The sequence below is a fragment of the Ctenocephalides felis genome, unplaced genomic scaffold (assembly GCF_003426905.1).
Source record: "Ctenocephalides felis isolate EL2017-DRISC unplaced genomic scaffold, ASM342690v1 CF-g0.4_SCAFFOLD_03573, whole genome shotgun sequence".
Lineage (NCBI taxonomy): Eukaryota > Metazoa > Arthropoda > Insecta > Siphonaptera > Pulicidae > Ctenocephalides > Ctenocephalides felis.
The window spans coordinates 10,390,530-10,409,488 of record NW_020539727.1 but is presented as its reverse complement, the minus strand read 5'-3'; the positions used below and the strand labels follow the sequence as shown (position 1 = coordinate 10,409,488).

Here is an 18,959-nt window from a genome sequence, read left to right as displayed (position 1 = left end):
AACATGTCAATAATTGATATAAAAGACTAATGGAGCAATTCTGCCGTAACAGAGCTCATAAAATAGAGTTGTCATGGCAACGCTAGCTTATGCTTGTTAATGGTATTGAAAATTATGAAAATGTCTATATATTTGCTGTGCGAATAGGCATATTTTATATATAAACAAGGGAGGAATAATGTTATGATAATTCTGTTATCATTACATTATTCCTTGATTGTAAATTTGATAACGCTATTTTATGAGCTCTTTTACGGCAGAATTGCCTCATAAGCTATAAGGCATTAATATTATTCCGATATTTTACTTATTTAAAAATATAATTTAGCAATATCACATCAATTGAAGTTTGAATCCCATTAAAAATAGTGGTGAATGAATGACCCGGCCAATCTTTACTAAAAACTGATCAACGCGATTCCCAACCAAAATCCTTCAAATAGGTTTTGAGTTTTTAAAATTGGTTCAAGATTGTTTAGAAAAACCTAGTCAAAAATTTATTGTAAATTCCTACTTATTCTAAAGAAACGGCTTGATCGATCCTCTAGCAAAATTAATCAACGCAATTTCTTATCGAGTTACATAAAATGGTGTTTAAATTTTTGGAATTGGAGAAAACGCCAACGAAGGCTCAAATTTTGTTGAAACTTCATAAAATATTTAGAACACCAGAACTTGATATCAAATTAATTTTAATACCTTCTTACAAAAATGTTTCAATTTATTTTTAACTTCCCGAAGGAGAAGTTTATGTTTTCATCAAAAATTCCGATTTGCTAATTTTATATTTTCTCGATGTTTCAAACCATTCTGAATCGAATGAGACCAAAGTTTGAAAAAGTATGTGTGTGTGTGTGTGAACAGACTAACAAACAGTTTTTATGGAACTTGTTTTGGCGATATATATCATGGTCTTATAGAACTTGCTAAAGTATTACGGCCTTACGACAAGTAGTTGAATTTTAAAAATTCATCAAAGTTTGAGAAAATGAGTAGTTCTTTTGACGTTTGTTAAAATTAAAATTAGACCATTACTAGGTATAACGATAGAGTACTTTATCTTAATAAACATACTAAACCATTAAAGTCCTACGGAAACTGGTTCAATTATAAAATTTATTGATTTCTGAAAATTTACTTATAGAAAATACTCCGAGTCAACGTGTTCGTTCGTTTTCAATTATGTGTAATAAACCCACTCGGAATTCTTTTAATCACTCATAAATTAATTTATTTCTTAATTATTAAGTCGATTAATTACACATATCGGGAAGTTCATGTAACTTGCCTCAAGGCAAAATACCAATACCAACTAGTTTATTTTTCAGTTATATTTACATAAATCACAAAGACAGCCAAAAATAAAATAAAATTTGTTTTTCCTATCACAAACCATGCTCATCATCACATTGGCTTTGAATCGTGAAACAAAATTTTAAATATTTTTGATATACTGGGCAAAATTGTTTGGAAATTTTTATTTTATTAGTGTACTATATGTTTACATAAATCCAAATTTAAAGCATGTTGGATTGGCCTAACAAAATTTTGAGGAATATCTAAATTTTTAATTAATCATTTGATTTTAAATCGTAATTTCTCCAATGTCGGAAAGAGAGATGTCTGAAGAGTCTGGAGGAGCGGAAGATACATCTGGGGAAGAAGAATTCGACGACCAGGATGTTGACCAACCAGAAACAGATGATTGGTAAAAATATAATTCAAAATTTAGAAAAAAAAAATGAAACTGACAACTTCAAAATGATAGACCAATGATTGCTACCAAACAATGCATAAAATGTGACATGAATGACTTTTTAATTATTTTTGCGCGAGTAGTATTAATTAAAAATAATCGTTTATGAAAAGTTTACATAACAGGCTATGAAATATAATTCCATCAATGTTTGCGTAAAATGAAAAATATAATACAGCTGTTAGAGTTTTTTTAAATAGTTTGTTTTTTGTAAAACCACAATTTTTACATATATGAAATGGCTCACCAGAGACAATTTTTACTGATGTCAGATTCATTAATAACATTTTATTTTCAATTAAATTCATAGCAGTGCTTACTAACAGTATGTTTCTCTTGTTTTCAGTAAGGTAAGATTTTTTGCTTCCTACGCGTCGTTGCCGAGAAAAAATCTGATACACCAGCTCCTCAGAAAAGCACGGTATTAATAATTAGGAAAGAAAATAGTCTAGCAAAATCTAGTCTGTTGACAGATTTTTTTGTCTTTTATACTACTTCAGGAATTTATCGTATGGAGTTATAGTAATTCAGTTTTTTTAATTTTTAAATCGATTACTTAGACAAATCGAAAAGTTCATGTAACTTACAACTCTACTTGATGATCAACTAAAATTATTTTCAATAGTCAGTTAAATTTATGTCTTGTTGATAGTTAAGGGGCATAACTAGTGTAGAATTTTGAAAAAATCGATTTTTGTTTCTTTTTCATATTTCGGTAGATAACACCTTTAAAAATAACATATTAAAATTTAAAATCGAAATAGTTTTTGAGTTACAGCCATTTAAAAAGTATATATATATATATATATAGTATATATTACAACGATCATTTTATCTTTAAACGCGTTTTTCTCGAAACAGCATTATTCGAATTTGCTGCAGTGATTACTCAAAAACGAATGATCCGATCACTATCAATTTTTTTTACATGTTCTATATATAGTTCTCCGTAAAATGAACTATCGATTTTTTGATCGGATCAAAAATCGAACTTTGGCAGTCGAAAAACGACCAAAATTTTGGGTAAAATTCGATTTTTTTTTTAAAACGCCGCCATTTTGTCAATTTTTGATTTATTTTTTTTATCGTAGTTCATTTTACAGACAATATTATCTAGTTTAACGAGAATTTTTTTTTTTGATTTCATCTACGTAGAAGGCCAGAATCACTGCAGCAGTTAAGGGCCTTTTTTGTCGCGCCGTTGGAGATCGACGATAACTTAAAAAATATTTAATTTTTTCCTTCAAAAATTTCACTACATATTCTTAAAACATATATAAAGACATTCCTAAAATTTTGAAATGATTGATAAAGTAGTTTTTTTATATAAATTCCCAAAAACCACCTTTTTTTAGGCGGTTACACTAGTTGTGCCCCTTAATGATTGCATCAATAATGAAGCGTATATAAAGTAATGAACATATTTAATATATCAATATAAATTATTAGGTCTATGAAACGACGTGCAACTTTTCGCCACCCCCCAGAAAACAAAGGGCAAAGTCCGCCCCTGCCACCTGCAGGCGCAGGAAAAGGCGCATGAAGTGCAATATGGTAGGCGCCAAAGGATCATGCCAAAGGATGAAAATTTGCACAAGGGATAAAATCACAACGAACCCGTTTTTTAATTTCCTACGAGTGTTCCGAGCGACCCATAAGGGAATGCCGATGGTAGAGGTGAGAATAAATAAAACTAGTTGGTATTGGTATTTTGCCTTGACGCAAGTTACATGAAGTTCCCGATATGTGTAAATCAATTTATGAGTGATTAAAAATATTCCGAATGGATTTATTACACATAATTGAAAACGAACAAACATGTTAACTCGGAGTATTTTCTAAAAGAAAATGTTCAAAAGTCAATAATTTTTATAATTGAACCAGTTTCCGTAGAACTTTAATGGTTTAGTATGTTCATTAAAACCAAGTACTCTATCGTTATACTAAGTAAATCGTCTAATTTTAATTTTAACAAAACGTCAAAAAAAAATTTCTCCAACTACAAACTTTGATGAACTTTTAAAATTGAACTACTTGTCGTAAGGCCGTAATATTTTAGTAATTCCTATAAGACCATGATATATATCGCCAAAAAAAGTTCCATAAAAATCGGCTTAAATTTTTTTTCAATAGTTAACCCTCTAACCCGAGTTTTTGATAGAGCCAGTAAAAAAAGTCAGAACAATTTTTTCTAGACTAATTTGACCATAACAAACACTTCTGTATCATTAGATTTTCATTTTGACTTACCGTTTAGCTACCAGGTACAAAAAGGTGAAGATTACTTCAAAGTAATCTTGACGGGTTCAGTGAAAAATTTGATACGGGTAGATATTTTTATTCTGTATGGTATTTATTGAGAAAAGTGAATGAAAGAACAATGGAATGTAGTAGAAATTAATTATTTTTTGTTATGATATTCTACGAAACAATTTTTGCCCTTAAAGCAACATAAAGCTATATTACATTTGGAGCAAATGCACATAGTTAGCGCCTTTGTTTTGTTTTGGGCACAGAGTTTGCACGTAACACGTTTTTCTGTCCATTGTGGCCAATGATCCATACAGTCAAAACGAGCGTCGTCCATATCCGGGATGGTTTGAGACAATCGCATGACAATATTCGCCGAAGCACCAAGATTTGGATGGCCATCCACGAGTTTGTTGTCTCCAGCACCATTGTAAACTTCGAACCGATAAGCAAATCCAGATGAGTCACATAGAACAAATAATTTCATGCCCCATTTGTGTGACTTATTGGGCATATACTGCCGCAAATGGTGCACCATTAAAAAATCGACTCCAACACGTTTTTCATGTAACAAAAGAGAGATAAACAAGAAAAGGTGCGATAAACGGTAAAAACGCGTTGGGGAAAAAAAAAATCACTGAATCCGGCAAGATTACTTTGAAGTAACCTCTGTTTTTCCCTTCAAAATACCGAAAAAAAAATTTTTTTCACAATAAAATATATAATAATTGAAAGGGGGATTACCTACCAACAAAATAAAAAAATTCCGATGTCGAAATAATGATTGGTTCAAGAAATATGTGGCACAAAAAACACAATTTTTTTTTTCACTAAATTTGATGCTTTTTTCTCGAGAGCTCACACTATTATGACTATAGAAGCCAAACTATACATTAAATGATGTTGGTGTCTGAAGAAGAAATGTCAAATAAAGTACGAGGGACAAGTTCATGCTTATTTGCATGTGATTATGTTGTCACACGGTTATAAATTAAAGCAAAACATGAAGATTACTTCAAAGTAATCTTCCGGGTTAGAGGGTTAATTACAAGAAAACGGCTCGGTAGATTTTCACCCAAAACTAATCAGTATCATTCTCAACTATGATATTTCAAACAGTTTTTGATTTTTTAAAGTAGATTCGGTAGTATGAGCTTAAAGGTAACCATATTTTTTCAAGTCAAAACCGGGACGGTAATTTTAGTTATTCTAATCCGGGACGTAAATGGGGGGGGGGGGGTAATGTGAATAACTATTTATAATGCATGAATAACTATTTAAATCAAAATTACTGATAAAAAACTTCATTATTTGATTAAATGTTGTATTTTATACATATAATTTTGTATCTGTTTTTTCAGATTTCAAACTTATAAAATTTTGTTCAATTTTCTTCATAATTATTTAAAAATAATTAGAACTTAGATATTCCAAGTAGTCAAGAAGTAATTTTCATTTTTTTTGTTAGTTTTCGTAAAATTTAAAATAAATGTTCAAAATTATGAATGTGAGAGCCTACTTTAACCCTGTTCATACAGGCATACTAGTTGTACAGATTTTTTTCAGATATTTGATGGATAGTTATAATTTTATTATCAAGTAAGAGCGAAAATTCAATGACACCTATGCTTTTTGAAAACCCGGGACAGTCCGGGACAAAAATCCAAATCCGGGACAAATATTGCTTTTAGAAAAATCCAGGACACGAGGTTAAAAACCGGGACTGTCCCGGCCAAACCGGGACGTATGGTCACCTTATTAAATGTGGACTAAAAGTTTAACACTTTTTTCCAAATTACAAAGAAACGGCTTGGAAGATCGTCGCACAAAACTGACAAACGATTGTCCTCATTGAGATACATCAAATGGCTTTTAAATTTCTGAAATCGGTTCAGGCGTTTTTGAGCAAACGTCGATCAAAGGTCTAATTTTGATAAATGCCAAAAAAACCATACTAATTTATGCAAACTTTGACGAATTTTTAAAGTTAAACGAGTTGTCGTAGGGTCGTAATATTTTAGTATAATCTATAAGACTATGGTATCTAGCGTCAAAAAAAATCATAAGAATCGTCAAAAAAAATTTTTTAACACTTTATTATAAGAAAACGGCCCGGCCGATCTTTACCAAAAACTAATCAGGTCGATTCCCAACCAATATCTTTCGAACGGTTTTTGAATTTTCAAAATCGATTCAGAATTGCGGGTTAAAAGGTGGATGAAATTTTTTTCACTTTTCTGCTATTTACAAAGAAACGGTTTGGCCGATTGTCGCACAAAACTGAGAAACGCTAGTCATCATCGAGATACATCGAATGGCTTTTAAATTTTTGAAATCGGTCCAGGTGTTTTTGAGAAAACAGCGATTTACGGCAAAAAATCTGTTGATGCACACGCGCACACACAAACACAAACACACACACAAACTTTTTACAAAGTTGGTCTAATTCGATTCAGAATAGCTTGAAACGTCGAGAAAACATAAAATTAGCGAATCGGATTTTTTGATGAAAACATAAACTTCCCCTTCGAGAAGTTAATTAAGATTTCTAAAAACAGTTGTAAATTATATGGTAAAATAAAACCAAAAGATGTAAAGATTACCAAAATTTAATCCAATTCTATTTTGTTCATGTCTATATTGAAGCATAATTTTTTTTCAGTGTACGGTCCGTGGTGCCCGTCGTTGGAATCGTATGACCCGTTGCGAGAAGCTGACTTACATCAATCAAGCCCTTAGACAAAGGAAAAAGCTTGACCAAAAACGGCGATGTGAAAGTGCAAGACCCTACAGATCCCGAACTAGATCCAAATCCAGAACCAAAAAAAGATCGAGATCACGCAGGTCAAAATCGAGGGCCAAGAGCGAGTGCACTTGTACCAAAAAAAGACGCCAATGATGAAGGGACAAGCTAAGAAAATGCTAATACTGAAAAATTCACAAGGATTTTCTTTCTTTCAATCCAGATTATTGTTGGGAAAAAGTGGGTTATACAAAGTCTACTTAAATTTAACAAATACCGAAATCCAAATCATCCAGAGGAAAATTTGAATGCATGATAAAAAATTTATCAATCCATCAGAGTTACCAACATAGCACCAGGTCAACAAAATTATAGATTTTTTAGGAAAACCTCAAACCCATTGAAATATAAATGCCCATATTTTTATCTAATTATCTCCTCAAAGATATTTTTATCTAATTATCTCCTCCATATTTTTATCTAATTATCCTCAAAGCAAATGTTATTTTATTAAAAAAATATTGTTCTTATTTTTATATTACTCAGAAAATGTACACATTTTTGAATTGTTTTTTACAAGTTTTATTTTAGAGTATTTTTTGGATAAACAATGTTTTACAGTATTTTTGGTATGTATTTGTTTTATTGTGATATAAATGCATTTTGGCACATTTTTAGTGTTTTCTTTCATTTAATTTTTATAAAAATCATAGAACTTTCCGTAGAGCAAAAAAATTATTTTGAAATATTTTGGAAATTTTGACCTTTTTTCAAAGCGCGATCGCACTGCTTTAGCTGCATAGGAACGAACTGTCGAAGCGCGTAAGCGCCGCGTCGCCGTCTTACAGATAAACAATACACATTATTCAAATCTCCATAAAATATCTGATAATTTGATATGCGTATGTATAATGATCATTTTTGATCGCCAAATGGCATTTTTTAAAAAAAAATTTGGTAGATCTCCGAAACCGCTATATCTGCCTTCCCAAAAATTAAATCAGTTGTTCATCTTGTCAATACAAGTAAAATGTTTTCTGAATTATTAAAATCGGACGCACCGTTCTCTTAAAAACTGAGTTACTGTCTTTGGCACTTTTTGCCCCGTATCTTCGGAACGGCTAGACCTGCCTCCGCCAAAAACTAATCAGCACGTCTCTTTAATAGTTTTTTGATACCTGCTGTTGAATATTTCTGACAAAATACCAGATGAAGGTTATATACAGTGTAATCTTTGCAAAAATTTAGCTATTATTTCGCAATATCCTTTCAAATTTAAAAATAAGACATTGGATCTATTCGCCTCCTAGCTGTCCTTTAATGGAGTAAAAAGGGGCACGTGACAAATTTTAGAAAAACAGTAAAAATAAATTCTATAATTATAAATTAACTAGGAACATTATTGAACATATTTCGATAGTTTGCTTGTTTGATACGCGTTATGTATTGTTGTGATATAGTTCTTTCGATTATTGCGATATAGTTTTTTCGATATTTACTTAAAGTCAAACTGGACCTTTGTGCCCGGCCATAGCCTAATATTGATCGATTTGACATCGATTTGATTAATCATAAAACATTAAATTCCTATTGATGGGAAGACGTGCTGATTAGTTTTTGGCAAAGGCAAGTCCAGCCGTTTCGAAAATATAAAATAAAAAAGTGCAAAAAATGGCAATTCAGTTTTGGAGAACGGAGTGCCCGCGATTTTGTAGATTCAACCAAAAAAAATCAGAAAAATATCGATTTTATAAATGAAATTCTACTATTCAAAATTTTATTCTGTAGTATTATTATAAGTCTAATCCATAAAGTAGTATAGTTTTAGTTCGTTCACTTTCCTACTTCAAAAATCATCTTCAAAAGTCAAACGTTCCTCAACTCAATATGCTACACATTTACTTTAACTCAAGTAAATGAATAACACTTACCAAGATCACCCCCAAACTCCACAAATCACAGCTCTCCGAATACCCCTTGATCTTCTCCGAATGCTTCTGATGTTGATGTTTCTTGCCATTTGTATTACCAGTATTATGGTTCCTAATCGAGACGTCCAGAACTTCTGGTGCTGCATATTCTAGTGTAAAACATGGTGTCAGCATTCCATCTTGGCAATCCTGAGGTGATTCTAAATCCTGTGATTCGAACCGATATTGCTGGTGATGCTGAGGTGTTCCTGGTGAATTTCCGAATTTTCTCAGAGGAACGGCTTGAAGGGGACTGTTCGTTTTCATGGTGGCTGATGATGGCGTTGTAGATTTATTGAAAGCTAAAAAAAGATATAATGGAATTAAATCGCACAATAATTTAAAAGTTAATCATTTTTGAAGTAAAACTAAAATGCAACAAAAATCGTTACGCCCGAACTGTACGTCAATCGCTCTCGATTAGATCATTTCTATACAGGTCGATTGTGATTAGTCGTCGTGTATGTGAATAGAAATCTGTCGTTGTATGCGTACCGATATCAACAAGGAAATCGGCATAGATAAATAAACATTTTAAAGTTACATCATAGTACAAATCTTGATTTAATGAAAAATGCCTGAATCAGAAGGATATTTTACCCTGTTCCTTGAAAATAATAAAACAAATTAAACATTTGTGCCGTGTACTAACCGTAAGTTTATTGATTAGAAATTATTTCTATATTATTCGTAGTTTCTATAAATCTTTGAGGTTATTAAAATGGAAAATATTTTTTAGACAAGACAGATATTACAGCTGTTCAAAGAATGAGATTATATCGCCAGCAAAAAAGTAAAAAAAATACAAGCAGTCAATGAATGTATGTTAATTTTAATTACACGAAGTTCTTCAAACACAATTATTGCACGATGAGTGATTTTGCGAAAACAATATTTGTTTAGGCGTTGTTTAACATAATCTATTGTGTGAACAAATATTATAGAATTTATTAATCAGCAATTATTTTATTTCTGTAATAAAGGTTTAAGTCCTAAATGCTCATCACATTGACAAACCGATCATTTCACATCTGAAGTATGACCTTAATCACATTATTGTTTGTAAATATTATAAATATTTTTAATGCTATTATAAATATATAATTTATAATTTTTCATTATATAAATGTGTATAATGGCTGACACTAATAAATGTGTGCATCACGAGTGTTACCATATTATTAATTATTTTTTATTAATTATTATATTTATAATTATTATTCCACTTACCTTTTGAGTATTTATATATGGCGTTGTTATTCACAAACGGTAACTGTTGTTTTGAATTGTACTTTCTTGCAAATCCAAAATCTATGATCTTAACTATTTCATCTTTGGTAGATTGGAAAATAATATTCTGAAAATAAAAAAAAAACAATTATTAATATAAAAAAATATAATACGTAGTATTAACTTCCCGTAGGGCAAGTAGTATTTTTTTTTCAAAAATGTTAATCGTTTTTAAAAAAATAATAATTTTTGATACAGAAAGTTCCAGCAATTTGCCTTAAGGCACGATGCCATGCACCACTGGTAGTTTTTTATGCATATACTTACTTCTGGTTTCAGATCTCGATGAGCAATCCCTTTGCGATGAATGTAATTCACAGCTGAAACTAATTGTTTGAAAATCTGACTCGCTTGTCTTTCAGTGAACTTTTTTTGATACCTAATTCTGTCCAAAAGTTCACCACCGGTTAAATTCTCTAAGACTATGTATGTATTCACCTGTAAAAATAAATCAACACATTAAAGATAAACCAACTTATCACTTTGGGATCAATTTCATTCCTAATTGCTATTGCTTGGATGGGGAGTGACTAGGGCGGATGCTGAGCATATCATTATGGAGTGCAAAAAATGGGAAAAAGGTAGGCAAGAACTATTAAGGGAGATAGTAAGGCAAAAAATCTCCTTCCCAACCAATTTTATAACATTATTGACAAAGAAAAGGATTATGGTGCGCTATATAATTAATATATATAAAAATATATAAAAGTGTAAAGATAACTTATAAAATGTATATGACCAATGTACGTGTACACAAAGTCTACAAATAAACAATAAAAAAAAACTTATCACAATTTCTAAAATTTATAAATAAATTAACAATTTCAATCAATTATCATTTCCTTACCTCGTCTTTCAACACTTCGATAAGTTTAACAATATTGGGATGTCCCTGGCACAGCTTCAACATGTTGATTTCATTGGTGCAGTCAGTGGTATTTTTGACAATTTTGACAGCATGAATTTGACTGCTGGTCCTATGTCTGCATTCGACACAAATGCTGAATGATCCATCCCCAATTATTCGAGGCATCAGTTCATATTTATCATAAAATGCTGAGTCCTAAAAAAAGATAAAAAAACACATTAGGTAACAGAGATGGTAAAAGCTATAAAGACACAAAGATCAATTTGGAATTTCAATAATTAAACTCAACCAACTAGTGATGACTAGTCGCACATCTTTTGCCTTGTAATTTATATAGTACCACTAAAATAAATTTATACTTTGCATATTTTTGAGATGGTGGACCTTTTTACATACGGACCTATATCCTGGCTCTTAACATGAGATTTAATTTTTTTTTTCTTACCCAAACTTTATATTTCATCAGTCTTTCAATGTCTGGGCGCACATCATTGTGATTTTGATTCAGTCTCTTATAAATATCATCATCGGAAATAACATTTTTCGTCAGCAGAATACTTGGTGATACATAAGAATATCCTGAAACATTCAATAATAAAATAATACAAGAACTATATTAATGATAATATAATTTAAATTATTTTTTTTACTACCTTTGAACAGTCTTTCTGTATTTTGAGGTACAACGGCTGGTGAGTCAGTAGGAAGCATTTTGGTAAATTCTTCGCTGAAATTACTGGTGTCCAATTCGTCCCTAATATTAGGCTTGAATGGTGCTGGTATACGTTTATTTGCCAGATCGTTCCAGTTGATTTTCTAAAATATAGTAAAAGATACATTAATTGATGGAACAAAAGTGGACTGATGAGATATATGAGTATAAGGGAAATTAAATGATCTGTACGGATCAAGGTATTAATTATAAAAATACAAATGCATTGAAGTCACATTATCAAAATGCAACATTCTTTCACATGTAAGTATATAAATATTAATTCAAATTTAATTATTTATGCAATTTTAACCAGTAATTTTAAAATCATAATAGCAATACACAAACATATATCATATAAAAATGATACATACATTAGAATATATGTAGTTTACAATATACTAAAAAAATTAAAACTATTTAAAATTTGTTACATAACCACACAAGTTATAAATTTTATAAAAAAATCTTTTTTTATTTGTGTCATTAGGGCATTCAATTATTAATTATGATTTCTAAATTTCTAAACTAAAAGCCACATTTTTTTCTTCAAAAAATTCTTAACATAATATTTCAATTATTTTTTAAATGTATTTTCAGAACTGATTTTTATATTTTGGTATGTTTCAATGTTTGTTGAGTATTTGATTCGGAAAAATTCAGTTTATAAGGTAAGAAGTAAATTATTTTAATTTTGAAATAATTAAATAAGTGCATACTTGTATAATAATTTAAATAAAATAATTGAAAAATTAAATAAATAATTTTATGATTTTTTTAAATTACAATATCTGTTACAACTGCTAAATAATATAACATCTAGTAACTTAAGTGAGTAGTAACATAAATATAAATAAAATAGAGTACATAATAAAGAATAGTAATTTTTTTTTTGAAGATAAAGGAGGAAGATTTTAGTTCAGAATATTAGAAATCATTTCTTACATATTTATAACTAAATATTTTTTATTCAATTAAAATCAATAAATGATTGAAGATATGTATTGAAAATATTGCAATTGCAAATTTTAGCTGATCTAATAACATACAACTAAATCTAAATATTTTTTTCTTTAACCTTCTGAGTATATTTTAAAAATATACTCAGAGTATATTTTAAAATTATATATATATATTCTGAGTATATTTTAAAATTTTTTAAATAAACTAAAATCATAAAAATCAATTTGACATATACTATAAATAATTATTTTTATTTATTACTTTTCACAATTATTATTTTTATTTATTAAGAAACTGTATTATAATATTTATCACAAAAATATTATTAAGGATAATTTGGGTTCAATTTTCATTTTGTATCTCGTAAATTCAGTTGTATATTATTAATATGTTGTAACTGCAAGTTTTTTTTAACATAATAAATTATATTAAAATTTAATTATGCATAGTTACAAATTAATCTAGCACTTTTATTCTCACTGTTAATATATTTCATAACAGAGATTAACGGAAGTGCAAAATGAATATTAGTTATTTTAAGAAAAAATATTAAGCACTCTAATGTTTCTAAAAAAAAATTGACCTTCCCTCAGGTAATAAAAGGACAAATAATAATATAAAAAAATATGAACTAAATATTAAATTTCTTTGATAAAAATTAACAACAAAAATATTATAAAGTAAAACAAGTTATACAAAATTCAAAATGTTCAAAGATAACAACAATGGAAATGTATAGAAAATATAAAAATTGAATATATATATATATATATATATTTGTAGAGTTTCGAACAAGAATCCAAAAATAATACAAAATAAAAAACAAGAAAAGTTTTTAAAAAAACAATTTCTTTATTTAATTATTTGTTTATTGTCGACGTTTCGGAACTAGGTACGTTCCATCTTCAGGACATCTGTCAAGAAACATGATCTTGATGAGATTTTTGCAAACAATATGTTTAGGAAAAGAAAATAGATTTTTCTTAAATAATGAATTAAATTGTAAAAAATATAATAATGTACAGAAATATGATAATATGTTCAAAATAAAAATGATAAAAATAAATGAGTGGATTATCAAAACAGGATATTAAACATAATAGAAAATTTTTTTGAAAGTTATGGAAATTTTTTAAGAAAAGGTTAATGACAAAGTTGAATTAATTACCTGTATGTTTGAATATTTGTTAGCACTTTTTCACTAAACAAGCTTTTTTAACAAAAATGATTTTGTGAGTTAATTTTCCGCCGAATAATTAGATTTTGTAAATCAAAATTACTAAAAAACTTTGTCTTTTTTAAAATTATTATTTGAAAACACAACTAATATTGTTCTCTGGATGTTGTTCGATTGGTTTACGAAAATTAACTAAATGAAACTGGTGTGCCCTTTGTAACACGTGTAAACACTTGAACGAGAGATGTGAGATTGTATGTGTGTGTTTTTATATGTCAGGGTGTGAATACTTAAATTGTTGATCTTAAAAGGAAGTCGATATTAATTGTTTGTCAAAAAGTGTAAAAAATTTAAATATGAATCATGTAATAGGTTGTGATCTGATCTAATGTTGACACTGTTAGAAACGTTTATGAGGATGAGACAACTCTCCGCGAATAACCTTCTAAAGATGCAACTTTCGTGATATAAAATCTTTGGAGTGAAATTAAATGAATGGGCGTTTTCTATAGAGTGTTGTACTAGGGTACTTTTGAAATTTTTTTGTTTATGGTGGACCACACTTAGTTCATGTTGTCTCATTCTCTTGTGTACATATTGGGAGGTTTGTCCAATATATTGAAAAGCACAGTCATTACAAGAAACAGAATATACTACATTAGTATTGAGATTGGATGGGGTGGGGGATTTAATGTTCGTAAAGAATTGGTTGAAGGAGTGTAAGGATGAGCCTGATACTAAAATGTTTTCTTCTAACAAAATTTTGGCAAAATAATAATATAAATCTTCAACGTATGGTATGCTGCAGTAAATAAGATTGGTGTTTTTGATGTTAGTACTGGTATTGGGAGAATTAATTTGTGTTTTTAAGAAAGTTCGTCTTTTTTGAATAACTGAATGAATGAGATTTTTTGGGTAACCATTTTCAATTAGAGTTATTTTTACTAGGGATAAATTTTGTGGATGGAAAGTTTGGTGAGACAACAAAATAGCATGGTCTGTAAGGGAAATAATAGTGTTTATCTTATAGTTTCTGGGACAGTATGAGGAATAGTGTAAGTATCTACCCGACCATGTCGTTTTTCTATACCAATTTGTTCGAATAAAGTTATTAGTGTTGTAAACGGATACATCCAAGAAATTAAGTCTGTTGTTATTTTGTAGTTCATGTGTGAAAATTATATTATTGTTAAAATTATTGAAGAGATCTAGTACTGTGTTTATATGATTTTTGTTAATGATAAAAAAAGTGTCATCTACATATCTAATATAAAAGTTAATTTGAAATTTTAAAGTTGAGAAAACGGAAATTTCTAGTGTTTGTAAAACTAAGTCGATGATTCCGGGAGATAAGGGACATCCCATAGCTGCGCCTTTAATTTGAGAATAAAAGTTGTCTTGGCAATGGAAATAGGAGTAATTTAAAATAGTGTTGATAATATGAGTGAAGACTGTTTTCGGAAAGTCAGTAAAGTTACAAATTGTGTGCCAACGTTTATCGATTGAGTTTAGGATTAATTCATGTGGGACACATGTAAAAAGGTTGACCACATCTAAGCTTAGAAATAAGTGATTTTCAGGGATGTTGCGGTTGTTAATTAAATTCACAAATTGGTACGAATTCTTAACATAATAGGGAGAATTGATTGTAACATTTTTTAGGACATCAGAAATGAGTTTCGAAATATTGTAAAAAGGAGAGCCAATGTAGGATATATATATATATATATATATATAGAAAATTTACCACAAAAATTAATTGGAGGAAGTACTATAAAAGTACGATGTACTAAAAAAGCGATCATGTTTGTACAAATAAGTAATTATTTTGAAATTAAATTAAATGTAATTAGGAAATAAAAGCATTTAAATCATGACTGATATATAATTTATATAAAAATGATGTCCTCTTATATAAGAAAAATAAATACTTTTTGCAAAAAAATTTCAGATTTGTCACAAACTTAGAAAAATTTTCTTGGAAATAAACTCAGATGCATTTATAATTTTTTAGTTATCAAGGGGTAGAAAATATTTTTTAAATTTTTATTACTCAAATGACTATTACAAAATAAGGGGTTACTATGACAATATTGTGGTAAGAAGGTGAAGAACTAGGGCTGTATGTATTTTTCAATTCCGCATTAAATGAAATTAAAATACAAAAATATGTGTGTGTGTTAATTAATATATTTAGATTATAAAAAATAAATCATTTCCAACTTACTTTGAAAAAACTATGAGATTTGACTTCAGAAGCGTCTGCTTTGCCCCCACCAAGTCTTTTGCGTGGATCTTTGACAAGCAAACGACTTATAAAATCTCGAACATCTTTTCCCAAATCATCAGGAATTGGTGGCGAGGTTTTCAAAATCCTAAAAAATAATAAAAATGAAACTTCTTATATTTATCTACATTTGGTAAATCAACTTAATAATAGAACATGTCACACTGATGATGAGACATATCAAAGTCTATCATTTAAAACAAAGTGTTGCTGTATGTTCATATTCATATATTTAATGAACAGTATGTTTGTTTTTTATTTGATTTGCAATCAGAACTATTCTTATAACTATGAGCTGTTGTGATGCAATTTCTTGTAATCTATCATTAGTACCAGGCAACCCAATGGTTGTCCAGGAGGCTCTTTTTTATAACATTATCAATGTTAGATATATCTAATAGTAAAAGCTGTATTCATTAAAAACATAATTAAACCCATATTTTTAATCTAATAACACTTCAATACTGCTTGATATCAAACTGTATGATAAGGGAATATAATCTATGATTGCAAGACCAAAGCTCTTACCAAGAAGATACAGATAAGCTCAAATGGTATATAAAGTTTAAAAAATTTATTTAACATACTTTGATCTAAATTATCAATCTGATATCACTGATGCTTGATATCAAGCTGTAAGAGAATAGAATGGCTATGGTTGCAAGACCAAAGCTCTTACCAAGAAGCTACAGATAAGCTCAAATGGTATATAAAGTTTAAAAAAATTATTTGACATACTTTAATCTATATTATCAATCTGATATCGTTGATGCTTGATATCAAGCTGTAAGGAAATAGATTGGTTATGGTTGCAAGACCAAAGCTCTTGCCACCATGCCAGATAAGCTCAAATAGTATAGAAAGTTTATAAAATTTATTTAAAATCAGGCTTATATCTATATTATCAATCTGATATCACTGATGCTTGATATCAAGCTGTAAGGGAATAGAATGGTTATGATTGCAAGACCAAAGCTCTTATTAATAAGCTACAGATAAGCTCAAATGGTATATAAAGTATAAATATTTTATTTAAAACCAGGCTTATATCTATATTATCAAACTCATGTCAATACTGCTTGATATCAAGCTGTATGATAAGGGAATATAATCAATGATTGCAAGACCAAAGCCTTTACTAAGAAGCTACAGATAAGCTCAAATAGTATATAAAGTTTAAAAAATTTTTTTGAAATCAGACTTATATCTATATTATCAAACTGATGCCAATACTGCTTGATATCAAGCTGCCCGAGACGGAAAGAGGACTTGGAATCTGTGTTTGCAAGACTAAAGTTTTTACCAAGAAGCTACAGACAAGTCCATATTATTATTTTTTATTTTTTTACCTTTTTGAAATATCATGTTGAGTATTCTTTTCTCCTTCAACAGTAAAACGGCGATGCTCCTGTTAACAATTCGTAGGTTAGAACTCCAAACTGACCACCAATCAACAGCCTAAAATAAAAGTTATAAAATATATAATATAAAAATATAATAATTCAAATTAATCATTTAGTTTACTGAAGATGAATCTTTGATCATTCCAATTAATATGGAGTTCTAGTAAATTTTTTTATAAATATTGTTACTTACCACATCGTGCCCTTGTGGGCCCCCTCTCACAACTTCTGGAGCCATATATTCGATTGTCCCACAAAACTGAAGGCCCTTTATCATTTTCATCAGGAAAGAAATTCTTTGGACAGACCAAAATCTGTTAAGACGATGTGGCCGTCTTGGTCGAGTAAAATATTTTCGAGTTTTATGTCTCGATAGATTATTCCTAACTGAAAAAGAAAACAAAATAGAAAAATAGATAAAATTAACTTTATATCATTATAAGTAATAATTGATAATACATTATTATATTGTTTGTTGAATAAGGCATTAAAATGTGGATCAAATAAATATAAGCAAATTGAAGTACATTATGTTAAAATATCATATTATATTAAAAATCAAATTGCATATATAAAATCTTGTGATTTATAATCTACGAATAATACTTGCAATTATATAATTACATAAAAATCTCTTTAAAATAAAAATGTAACTGGTACATCTACATCTTTAGAGTGATATGTTAAAAACGTCTTTGTATGAATTATATTATTTTGCATATTAAAAATGACTTTTTTGTACCAATTATATCGCCTTTGTATTGAAAATTTATTATTATTTTTAGTAATGAAGCAAAAAAAGCTTTTAATTATTAAAATAAATAATTTATTGTTATTTTTACCTTATGTAATTGTTCTAATGCCAATACTACTTCTCCTATATATATTCTCACTTCTGATTTGTGAAATGTTCTCTTTGATATAAATGCGTAAACAGCTCACCACCGTTAACATAGTCTGAAATAATTATAATTTATTAAAATTACATATATAAAATACATTTTTAAAGCATACCAGAAACGAAAAAAAATCTATTACTTTGAAACATTATTATATGTAATTATAATAATTTGACAATCTTTGAAGATTTTTTCAATCTTTTTTTTCATGGATCTTTGGTTGCTAAGTCTTATATATTTACAAAATTTCATTTACTAAGAAATTTTGTGAAGCAAGTTTTTAAATTTGCAATAGATTACAATTCAAAAATGACCAAAATTTATAAAGACTATTTGTTATTTTAAGTTTTAATTTATTTCTTACCTAAAATTAAATGTAATTTGGCGTCCGTTTGGAAGGCGTAATGCATCCCGACTAGAAATGGACAACTCCTAATAGCTTCTAATACCTGTGAATAAAAAAAATAAATATAAATAAATATTATGTAACCATCATCTAATAAAATAAGCTTTTGCAATTAAGAAAAAAATAATGTCAATGAATTTTGTAGAAATTTTTGGTCCAATTCTGATGCTCAAATAATTTTGAATACATTATTACAAGTAGTATTTAATATCCTGAAAAAAAAAACGTACAAAAA

At 28.8% G+C, this 18,959-nt stretch overlaps 1 protein-coding gene across 1 annotated transcript in view; it reads right to left on the bottom strand.

Annotated features, from left to right (window-relative positions):
• The window catches only part of LOC113389014 (ribosomal protein S6 kinase alpha-5-like), a 155,062-nt gene that overhangs the window by 3,210 nt on the left and 132,893 nt on the right, over window positions 1–18,959 (bottom strand). The window lies entirely within an intron of this gene.